This window comes from Mytilus californianus, unplaced genomic scaffold (genome assembly GCF_021869535.1).
Source record: "Mytilus californianus isolate M0D057914Y unplaced genomic scaffold, xbMytCali1.0.p SCAF_63, whole genome shotgun sequence".
Classification (NCBI taxonomy): Eukaryota; Metazoa; Mollusca; class Bivalvia; order Mytilida; family Mytilidae; genus Mytilus; species Mytilus californianus.
The window spans coordinates 700,712-717,146 of NW_026262716.1; positions in this window are offsets into that span (position 1 = coordinate 700,712).

Sequence of the window (16,435 nt, forward strand, 5' to 3'; positions counted from 1 at the left end):
TATATTTGCACCTTGCATAAGAATCTTAAAAGCATGAACCCTAGTATTTTCAACACAGTTTGAGTTTTCATTTCACTCTGTACTCATAATATTTGTGTTGCATACCAATGCATATGCTTCATTTTATGGGCACTATAAATCATAACTTAGAAAGCAAAAAATGATCTATGTAGTCTAAAAGAGAACATTTTTCCACGTTTTTGCTATTTACTAAAAATCGGTTTCTAAAGCGGCAATTACATGTAGAACAATGGTTGCCAATCGGAAATATTGATTTAAGAATTAAAACAAAAATGTAGAATTCCTTATATAAACATGATATAAGCTTATTATTACCCTTGTACATTGTGTATATGAACAACACGTCTCAAAATGGTTAAGGAGGAAATAAAAATTAAAAAAATAAATCCTCCCACCCGCCCCATTTTTTTCAAAAATCTGGATGAAAATCTTCTTATTAATTTTAGTTGCCCTAATGGTATCATTGTTATCTTTGCCATATAAACAAATATACCTGGTAAAATTTGTTCATTAGAGGAAACTTTAATTACAAATATCTATTCACATTAAATTTAGATGATTTTTTTACCAATTTTTTAATTTTAAAAATAAATCAATTGTTTTTATTCTGTGGGATTCAAAATGTTTTGCCATTTATGATAATCTATTTATTTTGAATAGTCTGAAATACATTTCATGAAAATTTCAAATTCAAAATAAGGCCTCTACAGTGCATACTCCATCACAAATTGAGGTAATGTTAGTATTGATTCTGAGGTAAAGGAGTAGGGGCATTAAGGCCCAGTTTTGGCACAAGAAAATAAAATGTTTGACAACTTTTTCAAATTGGCACATAATGTTTGGAAATGCATTGAGTGAAGAAATATAAATGAAAAACATAAGATTGTTTATATGATGACGTCACAGTTACGTCATAATATGTACCGTTTTCATGAAAAAGATGAAAAATGCAGAATTTTCGCAATTTTTCATCGTTATTTCCATTACGGAAACATCGTGCGCAGCCAAGAAACAACAAAATAATTTAAGAGAAGCTTTATTATAACTATTGAAATAATCTCACCAAATATAAAGTTGTTTCTTGGGTGCGCACATACTTTGCCAATCTTAAATATACTTAGAATTTGATGAAAAACAAGGAAATTCAAGAAATTTTATAAAATATACAAATTTCGTCATGGTTTGTTGCCATGGTAGCTCGTTTAATGTGAAATTTGTTTTTATTTTCTGAAAACCTTGTACCTTAGTCTAGTTAGGACAAATTTAAGGATATGTATGATAACTTTTAAATTTGCAGTAATATTTGGGCCAAATAAGGGGCTTATTGCCCCTGCTCCTTTGTTGCATTTATTATTTTAATGCGGTCAACATATTGCTAGGTCATCATATTAGTGTGTCCAGCATATCGTGGATTCATGAACAGTAATGAGTGCAAATTAGCATAAATATGTGGTCAATTTATGCTGAGACTACATAATTTTTTATTTTGGTTATTATTATTATTATCCACAGTTGTTGTGCATCATAAATTTTTAGAAATGTCTTCTTATAACAACATTTTAACAAAAACTGATATATAGATGTATTAAGATAAATTTAGTAACTTGTATTAGGACGTCAGCAAAAATTGATAAATAATATAGGCCTATTATGTATTCCATGGGACAGATTTTGTTTTAGTCCATTTTTGTATAAATGTTGCACCTTTATTTTATCTTTTTCTAGATTTTATATGTGGCTCCACTCCTCACCCATTGACATGCTGGTTAAAAAGTAAAGAACACTATATATATATGAATATTTCAGCAAATTATGGTGGCAAATCTGTTAATTTTTTTAGAATAGTCATAAATTTTGCCAAATTATGCAAAAAATATTGTTTTAACAAAAACCCACATACATTTTAGTGGAAAAGCCCTCACAAACTTTCATTGCTTATTAGCATAGATGCAACAAGAACATTAACTAGTTGATTTATAAATTGTAATGTTTGTGACTCATGTTGACTGAAATGACATTGTATGAAATAAAGTTTGTGCCAAAAAATATTATTACTAGTTTGAACCCAGTATTATATGCAAGTTATTAGTACCTTACTGATGAAGTCAAAGGGAACTATAGGTTTGCACGCCGTTTGTCGGACTATCAGATCAAGTTAACAGTTTTCCACACTTTTTCGTCAGGCTTGAAGATATTTATTTGATATCTCTTGTATAGTTCTGATTGAATGCATTTGTTTTATTTTGTCTCCCCTGTGATGAAACACTATATTTTGGTGTATCGAATGATTGTAAGGTGTACAAGTCAGTCTGACAGCTACATGAACTGTACCATATTTTTATGGTTCATTGGTTAATGTTAAATTCTCACAGTTTGGTCTGTTTCTTAGATACTGTAAGCAGTAAGTCAACAGTATATGATGTATGGAATGATTGCAATCTGTACATTATATATGGTCTGATATTGAACTCATTTGTATGGTTCATTGGTCAATGATCAATTTTCATACTTGCCGGTACTTTGATTTCTCAGATGTTATCAACTATCAGATTTAGTGTGTGGTACGATTGTTTGGTGTATATGACCTTGATCCAACAGAGATTGTGGATTTAAGCAATTAAAGATTATCTGGCTTTCAACAAGGAACAATCGAATAACTCCGTCTCATAGGTGTATAAACAATGTATGAGGGCTTTTAACTAACTCCGACTCATTTAGGTGCATGAAGGTTGTATAGAGTTTACTTATCGAAAAACTGTTTCATTGATATGTGAACGTTATATAGGTTCTATGCTTATCTGATAGCTCGAATAGCTCTGTTTCATTGGTGTATGAACGTTGTATAGGGTTTATACACCTCAAATAAATTTGTCTCATTGGTGTATAAACGTTGTATAGGGTTTATACCCATCGAATAACTCTGTCTCATTGGTGTATGAACGTTGTATATGGTATATACCCATTATATAACTGTGTCTCATTGGTATATGAACGTTGTATAGGGTATATACCCATCGAATAACTTTGTCTCATTGGTATATGAACGTTATATAGGGTTTATACCCATCGAATAACTCTGTCTCATTGATGTATGAACGTTGTATAGGGTATATACCCATCAAATATCGCTGTCTCATTGGTGTATGAACGTTGTATAGGGTATATACCCATTACATAATTGTCTCATTGTTGTATGAACGTTATATAGGGTTTATACCCATCGAATAACTCTGTCTCATTGGTGTATGAACGTTGTTTAGGGTTTATAACCATCGAATAACTCTGTCTCATTGTTGTATGAACGTTATATAGGGTTTATACCCATCGAATAACTCTGTCTCATTGGTGTATGAACGAATATAGGGTTTATACCCATTGAATAACTCTGTCTCATTGGTGATTAACGTTGTATAGGGTATATACCCATTATATAACTGTGTCTCATTGGTATATGAACGTTGTATAGGGTTTATACCAACTGATTAACTGTGTATCATTGGTGTATGATCGTTGTATAGGGTTTATTCCCATGGAATAGCTCTGTCTCATTGGTGTATAAACGTTGTATAGGGTTTATACCCATCAGATATCTCTGTCTCATTGGTGTATGAACGTTGTATAGGGTATATACCCATTATATAACTGTGTCTCATTGGTGTATGACTGTTGCATAGGGTTTATACCCGTTGAATAACTGTGAATCATTGGTGTATGAACGTTGTATAGGGTTTATACCCATCGAATAACTCTGTCTCATTTGTGTATGAACGTTGTATAGGGTATATACCCATCAAATATTGCTGTCTCATTGGTGTATAAACGTTGTATAGGGTCTATATCCATCAAATAACTGTCTCATTGGTGTATGAACGTTGTATAGGGTCTATATCCATCAAATAACTGTCTCATTGGTGTATGAACGTTGTATAGGGTCTATATCCATCAAATAACTCTGTCTCATTGTTGTATGAACGTTGTATATATAGGGTAATATACCCATTACATAATTGTCTCATTGGTATATGCACGTTGTAGAAGGTTTATACCAACTGAATAACTGTATCATTGGTGTATGACCGTAAGGTTGTATATTGTTTATACCCATCGGAAAAACTTTGTCTCATTGGTGTATAAACGTTGTATAGGGTTTATACCCATCGAATAACTCTGTCTCATTGGTGTATGAACGTTGTATATGGTATATACCCATTATATAACTGTGTCTCATTGGTATATGAACGTTGTATAGGGTTTATAACCATCGAATAACTTTGTCTCATTGGTATATGAACGTTATATAGGGTTTATACCAATCTAATAACTCTGTCTCATTGATGTATGAACGTTGTATAGGGTATATACCCATCAAATATCGCTGTCTCATTGGTGTATGAACGTTGTATAGGGTATATACCCATTACATAATTGTCTCATTGTTGTATGAACGTTATATAGGGTTTATAACCATCGAATAACTCTGTCTCATTGTTGTATGAACGTTATATAGGGTTTATACCCATCGAATAACTCTGTCTCATTGTTGTATGAACGTTATATAGGGTTTATACCCATCGAATAACTCTGTCTCATTGATGTATGAACGTTGTATAGGGTATATACCCATCAAATATCGCTGTCTCATTGGTGTATGAACGTTGTATAGGGTATATACCCATTACATAATTGTCTCATTGGTGTATGAACGAATATAGGGTTTATACCCATTGAATAACTCTGTCTCATTGGTGATTAACGTTGTATAGGGTATATACCCATTATATAACTGTGTCTCATTGGTATATGAACGTTGTATAGGGTTTATACCAACTGATTAACTGTGTATCATTGGTGTATGATCGTTGTATAGGGTTTATTCCCATGGAATAGCTCCGTCTCATTGGTGTATGAACGTTGTATAGGGTATATACCCATCAAATATTGCTGTCTCATTGGTGTATAAACGTTTTTTAGGGTCTATATCCAAAAATAACTGTCTCATTGGTGTATGAACGTTGTATAGGGTCTATATCCATCAAATAACTCTGTCTCATTGTTGTATGAACGTTGTATATATAGGGTAATATACCCATTACACAACTGTCTCATTGGTATATGCACGTTGTAGAAGGTTTATACCAACTGAATAACTGTATCATTGGTGTATGACCGTAAGGTTGTATATTGTTTATACCCATCGGAAAAACTTTGTCTCATTGGTGTATAAACGTTGTATAGGGTTTATACCCATTATATAACTGTGTCTCATTGGTGTATGAACGTTGTATAGGGTATATACCCATTATATAACTGTGTCTCATTGGTGTATGAACGTTGTATAGGGTATATACCCATTACATAACTGTGTCTCATTGGTATATGAACGTTGTAAAGGATTTATACCAATTGAATAACTCTGTCTCATTGGTGTATGAACGTTAAATAGGGTTTATACCCATCGAATAACTCTGTCTCATTGGTGTATGAACGTTGTATAGGGTCTATATCCATCAAATAACTCTGTCTCATTGTTGTATGAACGTTATATAGGGTTTATACCCATAGAATAACTCTGTCTCATTGGTGTATGAACGTTATTTAGTGTTTATAAACATTGAATAACTCTGTCTCTTGTTGTATGAACGTTATATAGGGTTTATGCCCATTACATAACTGTCTCATTGGTGTATGAACGTTGTTTAGGATATATACCCTTTAAAACTGTGTCTCATTGGTATTTGAACGTTGTATATGGTTTATATACATCGAATAACTGTGTATCATTGGTGTATGACCGTTGTATAGGGTTTATATCTATTGGATAACTATGTCTCATTGGTATATGAACGTTCTATAGGGTTAATACTCATCGAATATCGCTGTCTCATTGGTGTATAAACGTTGTATAGGGTCTATATTCATCAAATAACTATGTCTCATTGGTGTATGAACGTTGTATAGGGTCTATATCCATCAAATAACTCTGTCTCATTGTTGTATGAACGTTATATAGGGTTTATACCCATCGAATAACCCTGTCTCATTGGTGTATGAACGTTGTTTAGGGTTTATAACCATTGAATAACTCTGTCTCTTGTTGTATGAACGTTATATAGGGTTTATACCCATTACATAACTGTCTCATTGGTGTATGAACGTTGTATATATAGGGTAATATACCCATTACACAACTGTCTCATTGGTATATGAACGTTGTAGAGGGTTTATACCAACTGAATAACTGTATCATTGGTGGATGACCGTTGTATATAGTTTATACCCATCGAAAAAACTTTGTCTCATTGGTGTATAAACGTTGTATAGGGTTTATACCAATCGAATAACTATGTCTAATTGGTGTATGAACGTTATATAGGGTTTATACCAATCGAATATCTCTGTCTCATTTGTGTATGAACGTGGTTTTAGGATATATACCGTTTAAAACTGTGTCTCATTGGTATATGAACGTTGTATATGGTTTATATACATCGAATAACTGTGTATCATTGGTGTATGGCCGTTATATAGGGTTTATATCTATTGGATAACTATGTCTAATTGGTATATGAACGTTCTATAGGGTAAATACTCATCGAATAACACTGTCTCATTGGTATATGAACGTTATATAGGGTATATACCCACCGAATAACTCTGTCTCATTGTTGTATGAACGTTATATAGGGTTTATACCCATCGAATAACTCTGTCTCATTGTTGTATAAACGTAATATAGGGTTTATACCCACCGAATAACTCTTGTCTCATTGTTGTATAAACGTAATATAGGGTATATACCCATCGAATAACTCTGTCTTATTGTTGTATGAACGTTATATAGGGTTTATACCCACCGAATAACTCTGTCTCATTGTTGTATAAACGTAATATAGGGTTTATACCCACCGAATAACTCTGTCTCATTGTTGTATAAACGTAATATAGGGTATATACCCATCGAATAACTCTGTCTCATTGTTGTATGAACGTTATATAGGGTTTAATATACCCACCGAATAACTCTGTCTCATTGTTGTATAAACGTAATATAGGGTTTATACCCACCGAATAACTCTGTCTCATTGTTGTATAAACGTAATATAGGGTTTATACCCACCGAATAACTCTATCTCATTGTTGTATAAACGTAATTTAGGGTTTATACCCATCGAATAACTCTGTCTCATTGTTGTATGAACGTTATATAGGGTTTATACCCATCGAATAACTCTGTCTCATTGTTGTATAAACGTAATATAGGGTTTATACCCACCGAATAACTCTGTCTCATTGTTGTATAAACGTAATATAGGGTTTATACCCATCGAATAACTCTGTCTCATTGTTGTATGAACGTTATATAGGGTTTATACCCACCGAATAACTCTGTCTCATTGTTGTATAAACGTTATATAGGGTTTATACCCACCGAATAACTCTGTCTCATTGTTGTATAAACGTTATATAGGGTTTATACCCACCGAATAACTCTGTCTCATTGTTGTATAAACGTAATATAGGGTTTATACCCACCGAATAACTCTGTCTCATTGTTGTATAAACGTAATATAGGGTATATACCCATCGAATAACTCTGTCTCATTGTTGTATGAACGTTATATAGGGTTTATACCCACCGAATAACTCTGTCTCATTGTTGTATAAACGTAATATAGGGTTTATACCCACCGAATAACTCTGTCTCATTGTTGTATAAACGTAATATAGGGTTTATACCCACCGAATAACTCTGTCTCATTGTTGTATAAACGTAATATAGGGTTTATAACCACCGAATAACTCTGTCTCATTGTTGTATAAACGTAATATAGGGTTTATACCCACCGAATAACTCTGTCTCATTGTTGTATAAACGTAATATAGGGTTTATACCCACCGAATAACTCTGTCTCATTGTTGTATAAACGTAATATAGGGTTTATACCCACCGAATAACTCTGTCTCATTGTTGTATAAACGTAATATAGGGTTTATAACCACCGAATAACTCTGTCTCATTGTTGTATAAACGTAATATAGGGTTTATACCCACCGAATAACTCTGTCTCATTGTTGTATAAACGTAATATAGGGTTTATACCCACCGAATAACTCTGTCTCATTGTTGTATAAACGTAATATAGGGTTGATACCCACCGAATAACTCTGTCTCATTGTTGTATAAACGTAATATAGGGTTTATACCCACCGAATAACTCTGTCTCATTGTTGTATAAACGTAATATAGGGTTTATACCCACCGAATAACTCTGTCTCATTGTTGTATAAACGTAATATAGGGTATATACCCATCGAATAACTCTGTCTCATTGGTGTATGAACGTTGTATAGGGTATATACCCGTTGAATAACTGTCTCATTGGTATATGAACGTTAAATAGGATTTATACCCATCGAATAACTCTGTCTCATTGGTGTATAAACGTTGTATAGGGTCTATATGCATAACTGTGTCTCATTGGTGTATGAACGTTGTATAGGGTATATACCCATTATATAACTGTGTCTCATTGGTGTATGAACGTTGTATAGGGTTAATACCCATCGAATAACTTTGTCATGGTATATGAACGTTGTATAGGGTCTATACCCATCAAATAACAATGTCTCATTGGTGTATGAACGTTTACAGAGCATATATTTATCGAATAACTCTGTAGAAAAAGTAATTTAATTTGGCATTTCAATTAAAGTTGTCTTTAAGTATGTCGTTTTACCTGTGGTGCCACCGGTCAAGTAACCACTAGATTGATTGATTGATGTTTGTTTTACATCCAGGGACAAATATTTCATTCATGTTCAGGACGTGATCATATCAATACAATAGTTATGTAATGTAATCGCTAGACTCCGTCTGTGCAACAAACTATTTACGTCTATTGGCAATTATTTCATTCATGCTCAGAACGGGAACAAATTAATAATGTGAATACAATAGGTTGGTCATATAACCACAGGACTCAATTGGACAGAGTTTTTTTCTCGGCTTCAACGAGACGAAATCCTTTTGTATTTGGTCTGCAGCTTGGTAATGTTGTAGCCATTAAATAAGTACAACCGCTGTGCAGCCATTCAATTGTCCACCTGTATACCTTTATATGTGTTAGCACTTCATCCGTCCACCATGGGTCCACCTGTATACCTTTATATGTGTTAGCACTTCATCCGTATCACCATGTTTCAAATATATGTCCGCCTGTTTCGATAATATATTTTATAAGACTGTATCTAAGAACCACTGACAATACTTACAGACTGTACGTAAGAACCACAGACAATACTTACAGACTGTATTTAAGAACCACAGACAATACCTAGACTGTATCTAAGAACCACAGACAATACTGACAGACTGCATGTAAGAACCAAAGACAATACTTACAGACTGTATCTAATTACCACAGACAATACTTACAGACAGTATGTAAGAAACATATAGACACTACTTTCAGACTGTATGTAAGAAACACAGACAATACTTACAGACTGAATCTAAGAACAACAGACAATACTTACAGACTGTACGTAAGAACCAAAGACAAAACTTACAGACCATATATAAGAACCACAGACAATACTTACAGACTGTACGTAAGAACCAAAGACTATACTTACAGACTGAATATAAGAACCACAGACAATACTTACAGACTGTATATAAGTACCACAGACAATACTAACAGACTGTATCTTAGAACCACAGACAATACTGACAGACCGAATGTAAGAACCAAAGACAATACTGACAGAATGTATGTAAGAACCAAAGACAATACTTACAGACTGTATTTAAGTACCTCAGACAATACTAAGATTGTTTTTAAGAACCACAGACAATACTTACAGACTGTATCTAGTAATCACAGACAATACTTACAGACTGAATCGAAGAACCAAAGACTATACTTACAGACTATATATAAGAACCACAGACAATACTTACAGACTGTATATAAGTACCACAGACAATACTAACAGACTGTATCTTAGAACCACAGACAATACTGACAGACCGAATGTAAGAACCAAAGACAATACTGACAGACTGTATGTAAGAACCAAAGACAATACTTACAGACTGTATCTAAGTACCTCAGACAATACTAACAGATTGTTTTTAAGAACCACAGACAATACTTACAGACTGTATCTAGGAATCACAGACAATACTTACAGACTGAATCTAAGAACCACAGACAATACTTACAGACTGTACGTAAGAACCAAAGACAAAACTTACAGACTATATATAAGAACCACAGACAATACTTACAGACCATATATAAGAACCACAGACAATACTTACAGACTGTATGTAAGAACCAAAGACAATACTTACAGACCATATATAAGTACCACAGACAATACTTACAGACCATATATAAGAACCACAGACAATACTTACATACCATATATAAGAACCACAGACAATACTTACAGACTGTATGTAAGAACCCTAGACAATACTTACAGACTGTAAAATTAAGTACCACAGACAATACTAACAGACTGTATCTTAGAACCACAGACAATACTGACAGACCGTATGTAAGAACCAAAGACAATACTGACAGACTGTATGTAAGAACCAAAGACAATACTTACAGACCATATATAAGTACCACAGACAATACTTACAGACTGTACTTAAGAACCAGACATTACGTACAGACTGTACGTAAGAACCAAAGACAATACTTACAGACTATATATAAGAACCACAGACAATACTTACAGACTGTAAGTAAGAACCAGACATTACTTACAGACTGTACGTAAGAACCAAAGACAGTACTTACAGACTATATATAACAAGAGTGCACACGCTGAAATGTCTCACCTTTTTTACTAATCATTGATATTATGTTGATAGTCCTAAATATAAAGCTTTACTACAACTATCACATAAACTTAACATGATCCAAGAAAATGAGGTCAAGGTCATATAAACCAAACAAGAAAAACATGTACACCTTACAATCATTCAATACACTAAATATAGTTGACCTATTGCTTATAGTTTCTAAGATACAGACTTAACCAAGAAAACTAAACATTGACCAATGAACCATGAAAATGAGGTCAAGGTCAGATGAACCATGCCAGGCAGACATGTACAGCTTGCAATTCTTCCATACAACAAATATAGTTGACCTATTGCTTATAGCTTAAGAAAAACAGACCAAAACACAAAAACTTAACACTGAGCAATGAACCGTGAAAATGAGGTCAAGGTCAAATAAAACCTGCAGGACTGACATATAGATCATAAAATATTTCCATACACCAAATATAGTTGAACTATTGCATAAAGTATTAGATAAAAAGACCAAAACTCAAAAACTTAACTTTGAACACTGAACCATGAAAATGAGGTCAAGGTCAGATGACACCTGCAAGCTAGACATGTACATCTTACAATTATTCCATACACCAAATATAGTAGACCTATTGCATACATTTTAAGAAAAACAGACCAAAACACAAAAACTTAATTATAACCACTGAACCATGCAAATGAGGTCAAGGTCAGATGACACCTGCCAGTTGGACATGTACACCTTACAGTCCTTCCATACACCAAATATACTAGACTTATTGCTTATAGTATCCGAGATATGGACTTGACCACCAAAACTTAACCTTGTTCACTGATCCATGAAATGAGGTCGAGGTCAAGTGAAAACTGTCTGACAGGCATGAGGACCTTGCAAGGTACACACATACCAAATATAGTTATCCTATTACTTATAATAAGAGAGAATTTAACATTACAAAAAATCTAAACTTTTTTTTCAAGTAGTCACTGAACCATGAAAATGAGGTCAAGGACATTGGACATGTGACTGACGGAAACTTCGTAACATGAGGCATCTATATACAAAGTATGAAGCATCCAGGTCTTCCACCTTCTAAAATATAAAGCTTCTAAGAAGCTAGCTAACGCCGCGGCCGCCGGATCACTATCCCTTTGTCGAGCTTTCTGCGACAAAAGTTGCAGGCTCGACAAAAACCACAGACAATACTGACAGACTGTATGTAAGAACCAAAGACAATACTTACAGACTGTATCTAAGTACCTAAGACAATACTAACAGACTTTTTTTAAGAACCACAGACAATACTTACTGGTTGTATCTAAAAACCACAGATAATACTTACAGACTGAATCCAAGAATCACAGACAATACTTACAGACTGTATCTAAGAACCACAGACAATAATGACAGACTGTATGTAAGAACCTTAGTCAATACTTACAGACTGTATCTAAGTACAACAGACAATACTAACAGACTGTATCTTAAAACCACAGACAATACTTACAGACTGTATCTAGGAACCACAGAAAATACTTACTGACTTTATCTAAGAACCACAGACAAAACTTACAGACTGAATCTAGGAACCACAGACAATACTTTCAGACTGTATCCAAGTACCACAGACAATACTTTCAAACTGTATCTAAGTACCACAGACACTACTTACAGGCTGTATTTAGGAACCACAGACAATACTGACAGAATGTATATTAGAAACTCAGACAATGCATACCAAGGTTTGCTGTGGGTAAATTATTTCAATTTGCCTTACATATTTTATCATCTATATTTCATAACTCATTGTCTCGTGTACATGCTTATATCTTTCATTATCTATATTTTACTGATTGTTTCATGTACATTTGCCTTATATCTTTCATAATCTATATTTAACTAAATTAGACTAATGCCTTTGTTTTTCTGCTTGTATAGGTACAGTAAAAGTACATTTCAAAGGCAAAACATCATATTTGACTTCTAAAAACACACAAGAGTGCACACACTGAAATGTCTCACCTGCTTTACTGACCTTTGATTTTATGAGTCTTATAGATTAAGGTTTCACTACAAGTATCACAGACAATTCACATTTTAGATAAATCCTGTCAGACACACATGCACACCTTACAATAATTCCATATACCAAATATAGTTGATCTATTGCTTATGTAGTACTTGAAAAAAAGACTAAAACACAAACAAGAGGCTCTCAAGAACCTGAATCGCTCACCTGTTTTTTTTTGCTTAAAATCTTTCCACAATGATAATTTTGCTTTTCAATATATATTAATGAGTGTAGTAAAAATTCCATTAAAATGTTCTTTGTATCTGTCATATCTTCAAAAGCGAAAAAAATGCATTTTACCCCCTATGTACCATTTTAGTCATATGTTTCTTGACGTACAAGGAAATAAAATAAAAAATTTATACTAGATATTCTGAAACTCATTCAGCCTATGTTTTGCTGAAATTTATGAAAATTGTTAAAAATTGATTATAAAGGGCAATAACTCCTTAAGGGGTCAATTGACCATTTTGGTCATGTTGACTTATTTGTAGAACTTACTTTGCTGAACATTATTGCTGTTTACAGTTTATCTCTATCTATAATAATATTCAAGATAATAACCAAATATGGCAAAATTTCCTTAAAATTACTAATTCAGGGGCAGCAACCTAACAACGGGTAGTCCAATTCATCTGAAAATTTCAGGGCAGATAGACCTTGACCTGATAAACATTTTTACCCAATGCCAGATTTGCTCTCAATGCTTTGGTTTCATAGATATAAGCCAAAATCTACATTTTACCCCTATGTTCTGTTTTTAGCCATGGCGGCCATCTTGGTTGGTTGGCCTGGTCACCGGACACATTTTTTAAACTAGATACCCTAATGATGATTGTGGCCAAGTTTGGTTAAATTTGGCCCAGTAGTTTCAGAGGAGAAGATTTTTGTAAAAGTTTACGGACGACGGACGCCAAGTGATGAGAAAAGCTCACTTGGCCCTTTGGGCCAGGTGAGCTAATAACTGCATTTTACCCCTATGTTCAATTTTACCCATGGCGGTGGCGGCCATGTTTTTTGACGAAACAGAAAATAAAACATGGACTTTATTATAGATACCCTCAGAATCATTCAGCTTAAGTTTGGTTGGAATTGGTTTAATAGTTTCAGAGGAGAAGATTTTTTAAAGTAAGATAACATGATAAACAAATTGTGAAAAATTTTCCTCAAAATGCAATAACTCCTTAAGGGGTCAATTGACAATTTTGGTCATATCAACTTATTTGTAGATCTTACTTTGCTGAACATTTTTGCTGTTAAGTTTATCTTTATCATTAATAATATTCAAAATAATAACCAAAAACTGCAAAATTTCCTTAAAATTACCAATTTAGTGGCAGCAACCCAACAATGGGTTATCAGATTCATCTCAAAATTTCGAGGCTGATAGAACTTGACCTAATGAACACTTTTACCCCATGTCAGATTTGCTCTAAATGCTTTGGTTTTTGAGATAGAAGCCAAAAACTGCATTTTACCCCTATGTTCTATTTTTAGCCATGGCGGCCATGTTTTTAGACGAAACAAAAAATAAAACACAAACTTTATTCTAGATACCCTAAGGATCATTCAGCTAAAGTTTGGTAGGAATTGGTTCAATAGTTTCAAAGGAGAAGATGTTTGAAATATTTTACACCAGACGGACGACGACGACAACGGACGACGACAACAGACGCCAAGTGATGGCAAAAGCTCACAGTTCCTTTGGAACAGTGAGCTAAAAACTTAACATTGACCAGTGAATCATGAAAATTAGATCAAGGTCAGATGAAACCTGCCGGACTGACATGTACCCCTTACAATCATTACATACACAACCTATAATTGACATAATGCTTCCAGTATTTTAGAAATGGATCAGATCACATAACTTTAACATAAAATGAGGTCAAGGTCAGAAGAACCCTGTCTGACTGAAATGTAGACATTGCAAGGAACCCATATACCAAATAAAGTTATCCTATTACTCATAGTATGTAAGAAATTCACATGACAAACATTGTTTTTCTTTAAGCAGATGCTGAACCTTGAAAATGAGACTGAGGACAATGGACATTTGACAGAGGGAAATTTCGTAACATATGGTATCTGCAGCATCTAGGTCTTCTAACTTTTGAAATATAAAGCTTTATACAGACAAAAACTGAAATGAAAGGTGTTTTAAGAAAAATGATCCTGTAACATGATAAAGCCATGTATCATAATTTAAAACCATTACATATTGCATAGAGTGTATCTAAGAACCACAGAAACAGCATACACGCTGCATGTTTGAATATTGGAAAAATACATTCAGACTAGATCTTGGAACTAGACATAACATACTGAGAATATCTAAGAATCACTGACAATACATACATGTATACATGTAGACCCTTTCTAAGAAACCCACATAATTCACACAGATTGTACCCTGATCTAGTTTTACTTAGTTAAAATAGTAGTCATCATTTAATAAAAAATCATTTCAAACATGCTTAGCTACAATACTAAGTCCAATGCAGGCTTTATATTGCATTCCTTCTGTAAACAGGAAATGTGAATTTGAATATGACAGTACAACCCTCTTGAAGCAATTTTCTCTCTTGTTTTCTATCTTTTGCAGTTTTATTTTCTATATCATGCAAGTTATATTTAAACGCCATATCTATTATTGGAACAGCTTTCCTTTTAATATACATATTGGATAAAAAATCAATCAAAAAATGTTTAATTAGTTTGGTTCTTTATTATAAAACTTTTAATTTTTCTAAATTTGTATAATAGGTAAATGAATACATTACCATAAATACCTAAATAAAGTTTACACAACATTTAAAGAAAATTATCTATACATTAGTGACATGCATAAAGCACAAATTATATTTATCATGCATAATATTATGGTATAAAACAAAATAGACAAAAAAGTAACCAATTAAAAAATATAGAGCAAGAGGTCACTATGTGGTTTTGAGAGATTTTTTTTTTAATAGGAAGACTAATTCAATTGACATTTTAATCTTTTATAATTTATAGACCAAACACATTATTAACAAATTTACCATTTTCAAAAATTAATAATGCACAAGCAATTTATCTTAGAAAGAGACAATATTTAATGCATTTCCTTTTATACATTTAAATAATTGTAAATTAATAAATTGTGATTTTTTGACTTTCTGTCTTGTAACTCTTAGTCCTTTGACTTCTTTCTGTTTTTCAACACATAATGTCAACAATCAACGAGCATAAAATGTGAATAGTCAATTCCAGTTTAAATATTCATCATAATTTAAAGTAAAATTATTTGTAATAATGAAGTATTTAAAGTAAAATTATTTGCAATAATGAAGTATTAGCATATCATAATCATTATGTATGTTTTTCTGTATTTACAACATTTAAAAATCACATTGTGAGGTATATTAAACTAGATGATAAATGCATCCTCTATACAATGAAGAAAATCCCCAATGAAAAATGAGATTTAGAACTAACCTGAATTATACAAAAAGAATCA